Below are 17,213 nucleotides of genomic sequence, written 5' to 3'. Positions count from 1 at the left end.
CCATTCACAGAAACAAACACTTATATACAGGGGAAAGGGCAGTAAGGCCAAACCCCAAACCCCACCGTTCAACCAGTTTTTAAGGAGATGAGGTCAAACCTCAAATCCCACTTCCTTTCATCACAAAGATAACAGTAACAAACATAGACAAGACAGTGCAATCAAATCACAAACTATGCATTGAACACAGACCTAATATAGCTATAAAAAAGACACCTGATACCCATCCGCATCACATACTGATCAGCCTCCCTATATACTGACTGACCTGCCCTGTATCAGCTTTCCTGCGAGGAGGCTATCAGCTGCCTGGCCCCACCCACCCCATGTACTGACAGGCCCCTCCCAGCACATTTTCCTCCAGGCTGGTCATCGACCTTCCAGCCTGTGTACTGCCTGCCCCTCCTTTGACCAGTTTTCCTATGAGCATGCTGTTGGCTGCCTAGCCCCCCGCTTTGCTACAAATACCCTGTGTGCTAAACAGACCCCTTCCACCCTGCTTTCCCCCAGGCCAGTCATTGACCCTCCAGTTCCCAGCCACCCCAGGTACTGACTTGTCCACTCTGGCCCACATTCAAACACAATTACAAAACCCACATACAGTAACAGAATTCACAAAATCTCAATACAGTTTCCAGTACAAAGGCGGAGTCCATGCCCAAAAAACAGTGCATAGAATACACACACCCAGCAAGCCACCCATCCCACCCACTCTAAGGCAACACCCCTTCCGGCTCTCAGTCTGCCCTGACACACCTTCTGGCCACCTCTAGGACATCCCGCTCTGGTACCTGCCTGGGGTGACAGCGCTGAGGAAGGCCTACCCTTCTGGCTCTCAGTCTGCTCCTCTGTACCGTTTGACTCTCGCCCACCCGGACGCGCCATCCGGCCTGTGGACTACCCGAGCACATGTTCCGGCCACCACTTGGACAGCCTGTGCCCTTCCCCAGGGACGACAGCGTGCAAAGCAGCCCACAAGCCTTCCGGATCTCAGTCTGTGCCTATGCACCTTCTGGCTCTCGGCCGTTCTGACATACCTTCTGACCACCTCTAGGGCAGCCCGTCCCAATTACCCCTTCTTGGGATGACAGCGCTTAGAATGGCCTAACCACCTTCCGGCTCTCGGCGCAACTGGCATCGGGGTCGCCTACCCACCCTCCGGTTTTCGGGACAACCTACTAACCTTCAGATTCACAGGACAGCTTCCTCACCCTCCGGCCATCATGACAACCTATGAGCCTCCTAGCTCACAGAGAGGCCTGCTAGACGCAGGGATGCAAGGCCATGCAGGTGATAACCCTGACAAACAAGAAGACAAGGTCAATTATCAACAAACAGAGACCCTTCTAGTACACAGAGTCCAATACCATAAAGAGTTCTCTTCTAAATGTAGAGTCCATTCCCACAACAGAGTTCACTCCAGTATACAAGGTGCATTATCAGAAATAGAGTCCACTCCAAACTGCAGAGTCCATTGCCAAAAACAGAATCCACAACTGAGGGCAGAGTCAACTCTTAAAGGCAGCAAATGCACATCCTACAGCACACACTGTTTTTGCCTCCAAAACCACAAATATCTGATGAAGAACAGAGAGACTCCCAAAAAAGGAAGGCAAGTGGCAGTTGGAACTGAACACGATGAGGTGATCTATTTTGGCAGAAGGGGTAGGAAGGCAATGTTATAAAGAGTTTGCAGACACAGAGAGATCTGGGGACGTATTGATTTCTGAAGGTGGTCAAATATATTGAGAGAGTTGTGAGCAAAGTACATCTTGGGCAATGTAAACAAACATAAGAACAAGGAGAAGGTGGAGACTATCCATCCTCCCGAGTCTGTTCCGCCATTTGATATGATCATGGCTAATCTCATCTCAGCCTCCCTCTTTGGTCTTTATAACCCTTCAACCCATTGCTAATTAAAAATCTATCAGTCTCCTCATTCACTTTACTCAATGTCCAAGCATCCATCGCACACTTGGATAGTAAATTCCACAGCTTCACACCTCTTTGAGAGAATCAATTTCTCTTCATTTCTGTTTTAAACCTGGTATTCCTGATCCTAAATCTATGGGATTGCCCCACATTTGGAAACAGCATTCCAACATCCTCTTGAGCATCATATATACCTCAATTGGGTCTCCTCTCGTTCTGCTAAATTCCAGGCAGCTTCGGCCTAAATTGCTTAATCTCTCTTCAAAAGACAATTAGAATCAACCACGTCAACTGCCTCTGAACTGTTTCCAATACAACTACATCCCTCCTCAAGTAAAGGGAGCAAAATTGTACTCAGTACTCCAGGTGCAATCTAACGAATGCATTATACAGTTGCAGCAATACTATCCAACTTTTATACTTTATAAATTTATCAATAAATGCCAAAATTCCATTTGCCTTCCTCCTTACCTGCAGAATAGATTTCTGTGATACATACATGAGAACACCCAGATTCCTCTGCACCAATACACTCTGATGTTTCTCTCCATTTAATAAGAAGTTGTCTTTCTATATCTCTGAACCAAATTGGTAACCTTACACTTAACCATATTGAACTTTATTTGCCAAATTTTGGTCCATTCACTGAACCCATCCATTGCTATTTTTAAATTTCCTATTTCTTAATTGTAACTTGCTACCCTACCTATTGTTGTGCCATCTGCAAATTTGGCTGTAGTACTTTCTATTCCCACGTTTAAGTCATTCATACAGATTGTAAATAGTTGGGGGCTGAGAATTGAAGACAGTGACACCCAACTAGTTACATCTTGCTAGTAACAAAAAATACCCATTATCCCTACTCTTTGTTTCTACATTGGTTAGCCAATCCTCTATCCAAGATCACAAGACCATAAAAATTAGGAACTGGAGTAGGCCCTTGGAACCCTCAAGCCTGTTCCATCACTCAGTAGGATCATGGCTGCTCTGACATTCCTCATGTCCGCTTTCTTACATTTCCCATAACCCTTGATTCCGACCAATCAAACTATTTATCTATTAGATTAGATTACTTACAGTGTGGAAACAGGCCCTTCGGCCACACCGACCCGCCGAAGCGCAACCCACCCATACCCCTACCTTTACCCCTTTAACCTAACACTACGGGCAATTTAGCATGGCCAATTCACCTGACCCGCACATCTTTGGACTGTGGGAGGAAACCGGAGCACCCGGAGGAAACCCACGCAGACACGGGGAGAATGTGCAAACTCCACACAGTCAGTCGCCTGAGTCGGGAATTGAACCCGGGTCTACAGGCGCTGTGAGGCAGCAGTGCTAACCACTGGGCCACCGTGCCGCCCATCTATCTTAGCTTTAAATATACATAAAGACTTTGCTCCCACTGCTCACTTGACAAAAAGTTCCAAAGATTCGTAATGCTCTGAGAGAAGAAATTCCTCCTCATCTCAGTCTTAAAGAGGCACCCCTTTGGTCTGAAATTCTGCATTCTGATCCTCTCTCCCATGAGGAGAAACATTCCCTCAGTAATTATCCTGTCAAATATTTTGGTTTCAAGTGTGTCACCTCTCATTCTTCGAAGCTCCAGTGGGTAGAATTCAAATCTGTTTAGCCTTTGCCCATACTGGGGAATCGTCCTCATGAACTTTCTCTGAATTGTCTCCAATTAAATGATATATTTCATTAAATAAGGGAACCAAATTCCAGATATAGTCCCACTAGCACCTTGTACAGTTTCAGGAAGACTTCTGTACTCTTATACTCCAATGCCCATGAAATAAAGGCCAACATTTATTATTTTTCCTAATTAATTACTGCATATGTGTGCTACCTTCCTGTGTTCGGTGCTTATTACCCCTAACCCCATGTGATTATAAGTTATGTATTTCTTTTGTGAGGTTCCTTATCAAATGCTTTCTGGAAGCTGACATGTACTATACCTGCAAAATTCCCAATATCGATATTTTTTGTTACATCTTCAAAGGGCTTAGCAAATTAATCAAAAATGGTTTATCCTTCATAAAACTATGTTGACTCTGATGGATTGTATTTTGACTTATCAAATGCACTTTATGACTTTCTTAATACTGGATTTGAATAATTTCTCAATGTCACATGTTAAACTAACTGGTTTGTCGTTTCCTACTTTTTGCCATCCTCTCTTTTTGATTACATGTGTCATATTAGCATTTGTCCAAACCACCAGAATTTATCCCACATCCAAGGAATTGTTATTATAACCAATGGATCCACTGTCTCGACTGCCACTTCCTTTGAGACCCTAAGATGTAGACCGTCAGTCGCTGGAGACGTGTCGACCTTCAGTCCCAATAGTTTGTTCAGTATTTTTTTTCCTCGGGATAATGATTTTTCTAAGTTCCTCCCTTTCTATAACTCCTGCTATTGGGATGGTACTCATATCCGCCACTTTAAAAATGAAGCAAAATATTGATTTCGTGGTTCTGATATTTCTGTGTTTTCCACCACTTACTCCCTAGTCTCATCTTCAAGGGGCCAACATTCACTTTAGCTATTTTCTTCCTTTTATATTCTTACGGAAGCTTTTGCTATCCGTGTTTTATATTTTAAGTGAGTTTTCTCTCATAATTTACTGTTGCTCTTTTTATGGTTTCTCTAGTAATCTTTTGTTGATCTTTGAAAGTTTCCCAAACTTCCAGCCTGCCACTTGCCTTTGCAATATGATATGCCTTAGTTTTTATCTTTGAATCATCTTTAACTTCCTTGCTTAGCCATGGATGTTTCTCCCCTTTTCCAATCTTTCTTCCTTTCTGGAATATACTTTAGTTGGGAACAATTGAGTACATCCTTAAATATCTGTCACTATGCATCAGTAATCCTACCTTTTAGTTTTCTTGCCCGGTCCACTATGGCCAGATCTGTCCTCATGCCTATGTAATTCCCTTTGTTTAACTCCAGAGTGCTAGTGTGGGACTCCAATTCATCACTAACCAACCAATCCCATCCCATTATACAGTACCAAATTCAGAATAGCCTGCTGTCTGGTTGATTCCAAAACACATTGCTCCAAGAAACAATCTCCAATACATTCAATGGACCTTGAGGCTACCTTTGCCAATTTGATTTCTGAAATCTATATGCATATTTGAATCACCCATAATTATTGCTGTACCTTTTCTTACAAGCCCCCAGTACTTCCTGTTTATACTGTGCACCAAGCAGGGCTACTGTTTGGGGACCTATAGATTACACTGACCAGAGACTGCTTTCTCTTGTTATTTCTTATTTCCACCCAGACTGTCTTGATCTCCAGGGTTGTCATCATTTCTCACTACACCACAGATTTCTTTCATTACCAACAACCCACCTCCTTTTCCTTCCAACTGATACTTCCAAAACACTCAGTCCCCCTGTATATGTCATCAAATCATATCTAATTGTCTCTATTTGCACTGTGAACACATTAATCTTGTTCTGAATGCTTCATGCATTCAGATACATGGCCTTTAAATTTGGTCTTATTAGCCAATTTCCTTACTCTTGTACAAGTCATTGGGCCACTATGATGTTCACACATTCTGTCCTTCCTTTCCTTTTCTGGTAACATTCAGACTCATCACTAACTTGCACCCCCACCTTCTCCTTTAACTTTGATTGTTTAACTTTCCATGGACCCTCCCCCAGCTATGTAGTTTAAAGCCTGATCTACAGCCCTTGGTATGCAATTCACCAGGACTCTGGTCAAAGCATGAGTCAGGTGCGACCTCGCCCATTCGAAAAACTCCTTCCTTCCGCAGTATTGGTGCCAATGTCCCAAGAATTCAAACCCATTTCTCCCACACTAATTTTCAAGCCATGATTTGCCTCTGTGCCAACTAGCTCATGGCTGAGGTCGTAATCTGGAGATCATTACCTTTTCAGTTTGGCTTTTAATTTAGCCTCTAGCTCCTCATATTCCCTCAGCAGAACTTCTTTCCTCTTTCTACCTATATTGTTGTATCTACAACAACTAGCTCTTCTCCCTTCCATTCCAAGTTGGTCTGCAGCCCAGATGAGATATCCTGAACTTGGGTACCAATGGGCAACACAGTCTTCGGGACTCTCGATCCGGGCCACAGAGAATAGTGTCTATTCCCCCGACTATATTATTCCCATTTATAACCATTTTTCTATTTTCTCCCAGTGGCTCCCAGTACCATGGTACTATTTGCTAATCCTCCCTAAAGACTCTGCTCTTGTCCACACAGGGAGCCAAAATCTTGAATCTGTTGGATAAGGACTCTGGCTGAGACTCCTACAGTGCTAACTCCCTCTGCCTGCCTTGCTGGTAGTCACACCCTCCTGTCTCTGACGACTGGCCTAATTCGAGGTAGTTAATCTAAGGGTTGTGACTGCCACTGGAAACACAGTATCCAGGTAATTCGCCCCTTCCCCGGTGTGTCGCAGTGTTCAAAACTCAGCCTTTAGCTCATCAAATCTAGCTGAAGTTGCTCAACTCAATCAACACTTCTTGCAGATGTCCTCACTATGAACCACATCTCCATTTTAGTTACTTAGTTCTTAATTTGTTTTATAAAAGTTTCCTACCGGCCTTTCAGTTTATAATCTGTAAAATATTTCTCCTATTTACTTTCAATCTGAAAGTAATCTGTAATAGATAATCAAATTTGCAGCTATTACCAATCAATGATCTTATGGTTTTCCTGTGATTTTCTTTGTGTGCTGGGCTGCCCTGATCCTGGGCTTTAATTTATTATGTTGAAAGTACAAACTATGAAGCAAAAAAAAAGCATTCAGCATCTCTTCCCCTTTGCACTGAATTCCAGCAAGGCACTAAACTTCCAGTCATACAGACTCATTTTGGCTGAATGTCATTCTGGATGTGCCTTCTCCAATTGTTCGTGCAAAGTGTACTGAGAAGCAAAGTATTGGACTCAAGATAGGGAAGTTCATGTTGAAGTTATCTAAAGCTCTGGTGAGGCCACAATTGGAGAACTGTGCTAGTTCGGTTCACCACATTTCAGAACTATATAAAGGTTCTTGAGAACTCAGATCTGACTAACCAAAATGGTTCCAAGATGAAAGAACTTTGCTGCAAGGTCAGGTTGGAGAACCTAGGCTTGTTCTCCTTGGAGTAATGGGGGATGAAGAAAGACTTCATCACCATACGTTGAAATAACATTGGCAGTAACATCTGTTCTCATTTGCTGATGATGCAATGATCCTGGATGTGATTAGATTACCTATAGTGTGCAAACAGGCCCATCGGCCCAACAAGTCCACATTGACCCTCCGAAGAGTAACCCACCCAGACCCATTTCCCTCTGACTAAAGCACCTAACACTATGGGCAATTTAGCATGGCCAGTTCATCTGACCTGCACATCTTTGGACTGTGGGAGGATGCCAGAGCACCCGGAGGAAGCCCACGCAGACACGGGGAGAATGTGCAAACTCCACACAGACAGTCACCCGGGGCTAGAATCAAACCTGGGACCCTGGTGCTGTGAGGCAGCAGTGCTAACCACTGAGCCACCGTGGTAAAGTTTGAGGCAAAAGATGAAGGGGAGATGGGTGGAAGAACTGATTGGCTCAGCACTAATGTTTTGGAGTCCACAGCATAGAAAGAATGGAAGAGGACAGGACCAATGATTTTAACAGAAAATTGGAGACGCAATTTAGGGAAATCAACTTGCAATCTTAGACAGACTGAGTAAGAGATTGGGATTGTTTGCATTGTTCTATAAATCTGGCATGGGTTTGAGGAGCTGCATAATTCTATCATTCGCTGAATGTTGCTGCTTCTACATTCACCAGCTGTTCTTTGATATTGAATGGAAATGGTCACTTATGTATGAATCTCAGCTGGAAATGCGAGTATTTTATTATGCAGGATATCTTGCTGAATCTGATCCAGCATTTGTTTACTATTCACACACACGCAAGCTCTTCACCAGGTATTTCTGGGTCAAGTTATTTTTTTCCTCCTCCTCAGCCTTTTGGTGCTTAGCCCAATTGTAGCACCCATACGTCTGTGCTAACTAAGTTGCCTTGGTCTGTATGCCTTTGTGCACAGAAAGGTACCCATGAAACTATGGAAGAAACGCTGATTGTAATAATTGCTTGTAACATATGAAACACATGACAATGTTAGTCACTGTGTTTTAGCTAGTCTTGCTTCTAGTAATTAAGTATGCAAGGTTACTTTGCAAGAGTACTTTTTTGAATGTCAAAATGACTCCATGAAATAGAGATAATGGCTCCTGCTAACAGGTGTTTACAAGTATGTACACATTTCATGTTTTCTAAACCAGAGTGGGAACAGAACCCAATTTTTCAAGAAGGTGCTTCTCCAGCACTAGTTCAGAGTAATCGTTTTACTTACCTTGTACCTACTGATAATAACTGCAAGATATCAACGTTGCTGAGACTGAGAAGATGTCATAGTGATGCATGAAGCAGACAAAGCTCATGATAACGTTTGTTTTCAATAGCTTGCTTTTCCTGGAACAGGTAACTACTCTGAAGCCAAAGCTTGAGTGGTGCCTCTCCAAATCAAGCATGGCTCACCAGGAATCTCTCCCACTCTTACTATCTACCATTGGTGCATTGCAAAGGCTTGGTAGCTGAAAAATCATCTCTTTGGCTGCATTATAAATGCACTTGCCATTGCCATTAGTGAGAGTAGAGTCTAGAGATTCTGGGTTGAAGATTACCTATTGTGCTACAAATCTTGATAATATTCATTAACAACTTGGATAATGGCATAAAAAGTCAAATATCCAAGTTTGCTGACAACACAAAATTGGGCAGCGTTGCAGACAATGTTGATGACAGTATAAGATTACAACAGGATACTGATAGATTAGATGAATGGGCGAAACTGTGGCAGATGAATGTAAGCAAGTGTAAGGTTATCCATTTCAGATCTAAAATGATAGATCAGGGTATTTTTGAGGAAGCACAAAGTTAAACACAGTGGATGGCCAACGAGGTTTGGGGTGCAGGTACAAAGTTCTTTAAAATGCCACAAACAGGTGCAGAAAATAATCAAGCAGGTGAATGGAATGCTGGCCTTCATATCCGAAAGGGCTGGAGCACAGGGATGCAGACATTATACCACAGTTATACAAACCCTAGATTGATCCCAGACTACTGTAAGCACATCTGAGCACCACACACGAGGAATGATGTTTTTGGCCCTGGTGGGAGTTCAACACAGGTTTACAGGGATACGCCTGGACATCATAGGTTAAGTTATGAGGAGTGGTGAGACAAATTGGGCCTTTATTCTCTAATTTAGAAGGTTAAGGAGTGATCTAATTGAGATCTTCAGGATATTAATACAGGAGGACAGGGTAAATAAAGATAAACTATTTCCGCTGGTTGAAGATGACAGAACCAGGGAACACAGTCGAAGAATTAGGGAGAGATTCAGGAGAGATGTTAAAAAGCACTTTTACACATGATGAATAGTGGATGTTTGAAACTCTCTTCCTCAAATGGTGGTGGATACTATTTCAATTCCAAAATTTAAGTCTGTCATTGACAATTTTTTATGAAGCAAGGGCATCAAGGCAGGCATTTGGAGTGAGGCCACAGATAAGCCATGACCTGACTGGATAGCAGAGTAGGCTTGAGGGATTGAATGGTCCACTCCTGGTCCTGTGTTCCTATGTACAAAACCTCCTCTTCACATCGTTTGGATTGATTTTAAAAAGGAAGCATAAATTCATATATATGTCAGGTTGTTACACTGCTGATCTCAGGCATATTCTTGAAAGGAAGTCCAACACAGAGATTTGGATCATCTAACCTACACTCTAATCTACTCTAATACGTTATGGTCTATCAATATGACCAACTGTGAGCTTAGCTAACAACTAAACTAAACTCTGACAAATCTGAGCCACATATTCGTAGCTTGGAACAGGTTGATGCCATTTTCTGAAAGAGGAAAGGAGATGGAAAATCAGTGCAACACTCAGGGAAATGTCTGAGAAAGTCATAAATTTGCCCTCTCCTGCTTTTCTTTTGATGAAATACCACTTTCTTTTTGGAAATAGGAGAATAACTCCCAGTGGATCTCATCTGCTCCATTTATTCGTCTTCTTTTCTTCATCTTCGTGCTTTATCTTCTACTCTCCAACACTCTTCAACTCTCCTGGTCTCCAGCAACAATTTCCAGCCTCCGGTGAGCAATGATTTCCGGCCTCCAGTGACAACTTCCAGCTTGGTGCAGCGGCCCCCCGGCGCGGTGTGGCGACCTATTGACCTGGTGTAGTGGCCTCCAGGTGTGGTATAGTGACCTGTTGACTTGGCGTAGTGGCCTCCCAGTGTGGTATAGTGACCTATCAACCTGGTGTAGTGGCCTCCCCGTGTGGTATAGTGACCTGTCGACCTAGCGTATTTGCCTCCCGGTGTGGTATAGCGACCTATCGACCAGGCGTAGTAGCCTCCCGGTGTGGTATAGTGACCTATTGACCTGGCGTAGTGGCCTCCTGGTGTGGTATAGTGACCTATTGGCCTGCCGTAATGGCCTCCCGGTGTGGTAGAGTGACCTATCAACCTGGCGTAGTGGCCTCCTGGTGTGGTATAGTGACCTATCGGCCTGGCGTAGTGGCCTCCCGGTGTGGTATAGTGACCTATTGACCTGGCATAGTGGCCTCCTGGTGTGGTATAGTGACCTATCGGCCTGGCGTAGTGGCCTCCCGGTGTGGTATAGTGACCTATTGACCTGGTGTATGGCCCTCCCGATGTGATATAGTGACCTGTCGGCCTGGCGTAGTGGCCTCCTATCGTGGCGTCCTTGGCCCAGCCTGGAAGTGATCTCCCAGTATCATGATCCTAAAGGTGAAGCTCGGCATGGTCTGAAGCCAGGGCTCAGTGAGGACTGGAAGCTAGGTGCCAGCTTGGTCTGTTGTTCTGAATGTATATTTCTGCAATGCTACTCTATGGTCAAAAATCTTGTAACAAAAGACGCTGTACTTAGGTGCCTAAATCGGTGCTGGAAGTAGCATATATAAACTTTCCATGATATTCATTGAGTAAAGGCTAATTCTGATTCTGATTCTAACAGAGAAAGGATATATATTGCATGACTGCTGATGTTCCCTTTCATATTGATGATTAAAGATGTCAGTTACTTTATTATTTAATTCTTTTGGAAATTTTGGCTTTTAGTACTGTTTTTTTTTTATTTTTTGTAATGGTTGCAAAAGTTACTTAAAGCATGCCAATTAGTCCAAAAGGGGATGAGCAAAATTAGGTTTTCAGCATTGTTACTCAATGCCTTATTATAGTCTTTTCTTTTATTCTGAGGCATTTAATTCTTTAACATTGACTTTCACACTTCGTTTTTTTCCCCTATTAAACATTTCTAGTATTCACTTCCTGACCTTTGTGCATCAAACCTGAATTCCTGAAATTGACCTTCCTGAAGTCAAACACTTCAGCCAAGAGTGTCCTGTACTTCTGAATAAAACTACCAATTCCAAGACTTAAGTTGTCACCCCTGAATCAAGAAAGCTCCCAAATGTACCTTCTTTTACACAGAAGAATTATTTTATAATGAAGGCTTCCTGCTGAAACCCCATACTCAGCAATTTAAAGACAATCTCCCATCCACTGATGAGCAGCTTACATTTTAAGAGTGGGGAATATCATTCTGGCTTATCTCTGTCCCAGCTGCAGGTCTGCAAAGAGCCTCAGTGGGATTTCAGATCATTGACTGGACATATTCTTTGAATTGCTGCCTCTTGAGTGTTAACAGGTCTGCAGGCCTGTTAACACAGTTTGTACCAACCTGCTGTGTACAAATTTCTGTGCCACTGGTGAGTTTGATCTATTCATCATCTTAATAAATTAAGTAACCATCAACGTCAGACCTAACAATTAAATTGTATTATATAAATCTTCTAATAGTTCCCATTATGCCATTATGCCACAGCTTGTGTGAGACCTGTACTGCACAAAATGTCTGCCATAATTCATAAAACAACAGAAAATGGCTTTTTAAATTGTTAAATCCTGTGATGTATGTGTGCACAGATTAAGGTTGTTCACACGGGGGAGGAGGCTGTGGGCATTAACAATGAGTATAAATGCCAGCGATCACAAATTGCTGGTTTTATTTTATTCCAGTACTTACCTTTCCCTTATTGACTAGATAAGTTGTGCCACATTTTTTAATTCATATTTTCCATAGGGAACAATCCTTTACATTCATCAAACCATACAAGAACTTATCCCTGACCTCAAAATAACCTCAGAAAAAAACAATTATACAACGCTTTAGGCTTTTAGATGTCAATATTAGATAATCTTTACAGGGGTTTTTCTCTCTCACTGTGCCATACTTAACCGTACAAGTTGCAGTTTCCATACTTTCAGTGGAGAGAAGATACTTATGAACTCCTGCTGTTGTTTGTAGGCGAATTAATTGTCTGACTCACATCATTGTATTCTATTTCTGAATCCTGTTAGACTCAACAGTTGCTTTATTCATGTCCTGAGAGATTAGTCTTATGCTTGTAGCAGGTTGCAGCAAAACACGAGTGAATGAGAATGATTGCCACATTCCCAGCAGTAAGAATTTTGTTGGTAAGTGGTGAAATATGTATTATGTGATTATGCATCTGATGAGGGGACATTGCGCCAACAAACTGGTTTACAGTTTCAGGCAAGAAGATGATGGAGTTAATTGTTGCATTTAATCTTGGATTTATTGAATTAATAAATGTTACTACGTGGCACTATGTTGCATGATTCCTTTTGGTTCCCTCCTTATACTAATTGAAAATCTTTGTACAATGTATGGTTAGTTATAATTTCACAAATACTCAGCATGCTTCTGGTAATCCGACCGAAGCGTCAGTTTGCAAATTTCAAGGCAGTGCATGTCATGACTGAAGCACATGTCAGCTTAAGACTCAATTCTGCCTTTTATTGACATTTATACTTGATATGTACCATCAAGTAGAGCTCACTGAATAATTATCAGGAAAGAAAGAATGTCTTGCCTTTCCACAGCATCCTCCTTGATCCAAGTTGTGCCAAAGTACATCACAGCCTACAAGGGTAATTAGGAATGAGCATCAAATGTGCATTGTTTGAATGAATTAAAAACTTGTACTTTTAAAGTGTTTTAAATGGCAAGAAACACAGAAGCCAATTTGCGCACAGCAGGTTGGTACAAACTGTGATGAAACGAAAAGGACCAGCTACCGTGTTTTTCGAAAGCAGTCTTGGTAAAGGGATAAATTATTGGGTTGGAAACAGCGTGAATGCCTCTTCAAATAGTGTCAGAGCAGACACAACTTTAGTTTAACATCTACTCGGAAAGACAGCATCTTTGACTGTACTACACTCTCTCGCTATGGGACTGAAACTTCAGCGGAGGTTATATGTTTCAGATCTCAGAGGTGGGACCAAACCCACAGCCATTTGACTCAGAGGTGAGGGTAATATTCCTAAGCCGAAGCTGATATAAATGACCACACTGACCTAACACCAGTACAGTACAACTGAATTGTAATGATTCAATCAGTGCCCTAACCTGGATCAACACAGAGCAGTGCAGAAATTCCTTGTGACCATTACCTTGCAAGACGGATTTAGCATTTTGGATACTGTTGGAGGGAATGGCCTCTCAGAGGAAAGTCGTAAAAGCCAGATATTTTGCACCATGGTTGGCTGTGTTGCACCGGAGAGGGATAATATTTGGTTTCAATTGTAAGGGAACAGATTGACACTTCTGTCTGGCCACAATTGAGACTCCAAAAATGGCATATTGCCTCCTGGGTGCTAGGGTCAAGGATGCCTTGGAATGGCCGCAAGACATTCTGAAGTGGGATGATGAATAGCTAGTGGTCGTAGTACATACCATACCCATGACATAGGTAAGAAAAGGAATGAGGTCCTTGAAGCGGAATATACGGAGGTAGGAAACAAATTAAAAAATAGGACATCAAAATAGTGATCTCAGTATTTCTAGTAGGTCACGTGTTAGTCAGAGTAGGAAGTGCAGGATATATCAGATGAGAGAGAAAATGCAAAGGAGACTGTTACAGATTCCTGGGGCAATGGAACTGTTTCTTTGGAGACGAGGATCATTGTAAGCTGGTCAGGTTGCACCTGGGAGGGACTGGAACTGATGACCTAGGAAGAGTATTTGCTTGTGGTTGGGGAGAGTATCAACTAACATGGCAAGCGGATGGGAATCTGTACTTGGAGTCAATGGACGTAGAAACAAGGGCAAAAACTAAAGACAGAAGTTGAAATAAGAAAAGTGATCAGTGAAGAATTCAAGCATTAGTGCAAAATTAGTGCAACACTTAAGGGCTTGTGTCTTAATGCACGGAATATTCACAATAAAGTGAAGAATTATTCATGCAAGTAGATATGAATGGATATGATATAGTTGGGATGACAGAGACATGCTGCAGCGTGCCAAGGGATAGGAACTGAATATCCAGGGTTATTCAGTTTTTCAGAAGGACAGACAAAAAAGAAAAGGAGGTGGAGTAGCATTGCTGGTTAAAAAGGACGTGAACACAATAACGAGGAAGGATATTAGCTGTGGTGAAGGGGTATATACATGGGTCCAGCTTAGAAACATCAAGGGACAGAAAACAACAATGGTTGTTGTAAATAGACACACAAACCATAGTGGTAATGTTGGGAAAGTCATTAAACATGAAATTAGAGATGCAAGCAACATCTGTAATTATTCATTCTCGTGGGACATGGGTATCTCTGGCTGGCCAGCATTTTTTGCCCGTCCCTAGTTGTGGTTGAGAAGGTGGTGATGAGCTCCCTTCTTGAACTGCTATGGGTTAACCCACAATGCCCTTAGGGAGAGAGTTGCAAGATTTTGACCCAGTGACAGTGAAGGAACAGTGATCTATTTCCGAGTCAGAACGGTGAGTGGCTTGGTTATGGGCAACTTTAATTTGCATGTATATTGGACAAATCAAATCAGTAACAATACCAAAGAAGAGGAATTCCTGGAGTGTGCATGAGATGGTTTTTCTGGATCGATATATTGAGGAAACGCCAACGAACAGGCTGTCCTAGACTGGGTATTGTGTAATGAGAAAGGAAAAACTGGCAAGCTCACTGTGTGAGGCACTTTGGGGAAGAGTGACTGTGGTATGATAAAAATCTTCATCAAGATGGAGTGTAATGTAGTTGATTCTGAGATGAGCATCCTGAACCCAAATAGAGGAAATTATAATGGTATGAAGTGCAAGCTGACTATGATAAATCAAGGAGCACTACTTAAAGGGATGATAGTGGATAGTCAATGGCAAACATAAAGAGTGCATGGAGGAACTCAAACAATTTGTTCATTCCTGTCTGACACAAAGGTAAAGATGGCTCGGCCATGGTTAACAAGGGAACTTAGGGATGATATTAGAGCCAAGGAAGCGACACGCAAAGTGGCCAAAAAGAGGAGCAGACTTGAGGACTGGGAGCAGTTTGCATTTCAGTAAATCAGGACAAAGGGACAGGTGAAGAGAGGAGCAATAAAATACAAGAAAAAGCTTGCAGGAAACATGCAAATTGATTGTCTAAAACTTCTATGGGTATGTGAAGAGAAAAAGATTAGTAAAGACAAATGCAGATGCCTCACATTCAGAAACAGGAAAAGTTACAATGGGAACAAAGAGATGGCAGAGCACTTAAATACATATTATTACTTCTGCCTTCACAAAGGAGGATATAAATAATGTCCAAAAATGTTGGAGAATATATGGTCTAGTGGGAGAGAGGAACTGAAGGAAATCAGTATTAGTGGGGAAATGATGTTGAGGTAATTTGTGGGATTAAAGGCCAAAAAATCTCCTGGATCTGATAATCCCAGAGTATTTAAGGAAAAATGCCTAGAAACCGTGGATGCATTTGTAGTCATCTTTCAAGATTCTGCAGACTCTGGAACAATTCCTATGGTTTGGAGGGTTGCTAATTTAACCTGACTATTTAAAAAGGAGGTGGAGAGAAAAAAGGGAATATAGACTGGTTAACCCAACATCAGTCATGGGGAAAATGTGAAAGAGTGCATTTTAAAGGATCTAATAGCACAGCGCTTAAAACAGTGACAGGGTTGGACAGAGTCAGGATGGAGTTACAAAATGGAAATCATGCTTGACAAATTTATTGTGAGTTTTTCAAGGCTGTAACTAATAGACTTGATAAGGTTGAACCAGTGGTTGTGGTTTACTTGGACTTCCAGAAGGTGTGCAATAAGGTCTCACATAAGAGGTTAGCATATACAATTAAAGCACGTGGGATTGAGGGTCATGTACCAAAATGAATAGGTCACGTCTGAGTGACAGCCAGTGACTAGTGGGGTACCGCAGTGTTTGGCACACAATATGTCAATGATTTAGATGAAGGATCTACGTACCATATCTCCAAGTATGCAGTTGGCACAAAGCGGGATAAGAATTTTGAGGAAGATGCAGAGATGCTTCAGTATCATTTGGACAAGTTAAAATGGCCAATGCATGGCAGGTGAAGTATAATGTGGATAAATCTGAGGTAACCCACTATGGTAACAAAATCAGACAGGCGGATTATTATCTGAATGGTGATAGATTGAGAAAAGGAAAGCTGAAACAAGACCTGGGTGTCCTTGTATATCAGTCACTGAAAGTAAGCATGCAAGGTATAGCATGTTTTGAAGAAATCAAATGGTATATTGGCCTTTTTAGTGAGAGGATTTGAATACAGTACAGGGATGGCTTGGAGCAATTGTACAGGGCCATGGTGAGACCACATCTGGAGTACAGTGTGCAATTTTGATCTCCTTACCTGAGGAAAGATGGAAGCAGTGCAATGAAGGTCTCCCAGACTGATTCCTGGGATGGCAGGAGTGACATATGAAGAGAGACTGGCTTGATTAGGACTGTATTCACTGGAGTTTAAAAGAATTAGGAGGTATTTCATAGGACCCTGTAAAATTCTAACAGGACTTGACAGGGTAAATGTAGCAAGCATGTTCCCAATCTAGAGAGCCCAGAACAATGGTAACAGTTTAAGGCTATGGGGTAGGGCTGAGATGAAAAATGTTTTCATCCAGAGAATGGTGAATCTGCGGAATTCTCTGCCACGGGAAGTGATTGAGACCAAAGTATTGAATGTTTTTAAGGGGTGAGATATAGTTCTTAGGATTAAAGGGATCAAAGGGTATAAGGCAAAAGTGGGAACAGGATACTGATTGGCTGCACATTGAGTGATGCAGCAGGCTCGAAAGGCTGAATGGCCTACTCTTAGTCC

The 17,213-nt window shown here is 42.2% G+C and overlaps 1 protein-coding gene across 3 annotated transcripts in view; it reads left to right on the top strand.

The window, feature by feature from the left end:
- Window positions 1-17,213, top strand: part of itgb2 (integrin, beta 2) — a 93,184-nt gene that overhangs the window by 8,013 nt on the left and 67,958 nt on the right. The window contains exon 2 of one of the 3 annotated variants that reach the window (XM_043693219.1): window positions 6,180-6,348. The exons of the other annotated variants lie outside the window; for them this stretch is intronic. The gene's annotated coding sequence lies outside the window, so the exon portion shown is untranslated. The remainder of the gene's footprint in view (window positions 1-6,179; window positions 6,349-17,213) is intronic. 3 annotated transcript variants of the gene reach the window in all.

Source organism: Chiloscyllium plagiosum, chromosome 7 (genome assembly GCF_004010195.1).
Source record: "Chiloscyllium plagiosum isolate BGI_BamShark_2017 chromosome 7, ASM401019v2, whole genome shotgun sequence".
Lineage (NCBI taxonomy): Eukaryota > Metazoa > Chordata > Chondrichthyes > Orectolobiformes > Hemiscylliidae > Chiloscyllium > Chiloscyllium plagiosum.
The sequence above is the reverse complement of the archived record's forward strand: the minus strand, read 5'-3'. Positions and strand labels throughout refer to the sequence as shown.